Here is a 2,316-nt window from a genome sequence, read left to right as displayed (position 1 = left end):
ATAACTCAATTCAGAAGGAAGACTAGTAAATACTTTTTACATTTTTTTCTCATTTTCCAACATAAACTACTGAAACACTGGAATGACAAGGAAGGTTCACTAGTTACTTTTAGACTAAGAACTCAGAACTGTACAGTCCAGAATTGCTACCCGTGGTACAGCAGGGATGCTTCAAGTAATACTTATGTATAGCAAATATAGCATATATTTGTGCATTCACATGAGCACTCCACCTTTTTAAAAGTCGCTAAAATGAATACATACATACGCATATAAATATGTGCATATATACAATACACAGAGAAATCACAATATCTACAAATATCGTTTAATCCTTCCAACAATGTACACCATTAATTCCCTAGTGGAATTGAATAAACATGCTTTTCGCTCTTTCGCGGCCACTTTGATTGACAACCTCTGTGACAATACGATGAGGACACTCAATAAGATATGCAAAATATTTGACCCTACAATCTAGGTATATAATCGACAATGAAACAGAGAAATACGTTGGTATTTCATGTCAATTTCAGGTTTGATTGCGACACTTTTACGGGATATATATGTAGTGACAACTAAACTGAATGTAACTTAAGACAAGAAAAGCTATAACGCATAATCCCGGACAGACCCACAAGCAAATCATATCAAGCATTAATTAAGAAATACGTGTTTAGGTAGTGCAGCATTTTTTAAATGATTCAAGTATGTAAATTGCTGCAATAAATTAGTATTACTATGTATAAAGTTGGTCACTTGTTCTTTTCTGAAACACGCTTCTCCTATTAGTTAATTGTGCCTTCACTGTATGGTTTACGCGTATTTATGTTAAGATTTGTACTAAATTATGTGGAAGAATAATAATTCTTGATTCCACGGCTGTACCTGTATTTCATTTAAACAACTTAACTTCCTTTTTTTGAAATCGGTACAATTAATCCCACACACATTTACCATTTTTATACTCTCGCAATACGTTGCAAAATTATTGATATTTTTGTTAGTTCGTCACATTACATACATATGATGTTTCTTTTTCAATTCGTGCGTGGAAGACATAATTTCAGTAAAAATTGAGATATCGCGTTGAAACTTGGTACATATGTTCCATAAGTTGGTTTTGCAAATGAGCATATTCGGATCATTGCCACGCCTACAAAACTCCTTTATTAAAAATATATAGAATATTATAACGAAACCACAAATTATAACACAAAACTATATTTTGGTACAGAGCATTCCAGTAAGAATCGGTTATCTTGGAAACTACTTAGAGCGAAAACTCGCTGAATAAAGCATCTGGGGTAATAGTTGATAACTCTCAGGAACTACTTTACCATTATCAACCAAATTTCACAATGTGTTCCAAAATGCTTATGTTACGGTGTAAAAAAAAACGAAATCGGACTACAACGACGCCTAGCCCCACTGTAGCATAAATTATTCTTTAAATTCATTTTTTTTTATCATGAAATTTATTTATTATATATATATATTTGTTCCAATGTCTTTTTTGATGCTTGTTATATACTAAATATATATAAGTAAATAATTTCAATATATTTAGAATACTATATGTTTAAATATAAAAAGCAATGACTAAATTTCATGATTCATAGTCCGACTTCGGTCATTTTGGGTAAAAGATATACATATATATATATATATATGACCGAAGTCGGACTATGAATTTTTAAGTCCCCAGGCTTTCTTACGAAAACATCGGTAAATCTGTGGAATGTATTATTGAAATTTAAAGAGAACAATTTTGTGATAACAATGTGCCCTTATGTGGTTTTCTTAGTGTTTTTTTTAATGAAACAAATATTTTTCGGTGTTGATCTTTTTGACAGTTGATACTTATAACTAAATCAAGTTAGTTGGTTTGCCATTTCACAATGAACGGACTTACTCCGGAGCAATGTTAACAAATCGTACAAAGTTATTACCAAAACAAGTAAGGAAGGGCTAAGTTCGGGTGTCACCGAACATTTTATACTCTCGCATGGTAAAGTGATAATCGAGATTTCATAATACGTCATTTACATATTTTTCAAATACCGTATTTTTGTAATGTTTTATTCCGCTTTCATCATTGGTTCCTAATGTAAATATATATTTAACAGAGAAGGCATCAGATGGAATTCAAAATTTCGTTATATTGGAAGAAGGCGTGGTTGTTAACCGATTTCACCCATATTTCGTACATGTCATCCAGGTATTAAGAAAATATTATATACCGAATTTCATTGAAATCTGTTAAGTAGCTCCTGAGATATGGTTCTTGGTCCATAAGTGGGCGGCGCAACGCCC

Source organism: Bactrocera tryoni, unplaced genomic scaffold (genome assembly GCF_016617805.1).
Source record: "Bactrocera tryoni isolate S06 unplaced genomic scaffold, CSIRO_BtryS06_freeze2 scaffold_7, whole genome shotgun sequence".
Classification (NCBI taxonomy): domain Eukaryota; kingdom Metazoa; phylum Arthropoda; class Insecta; order Diptera; family Tephritidae; genus Bactrocera; species Bactrocera tryoni.
This window is presented reverse-complemented; position numbering follows the sequence as displayed.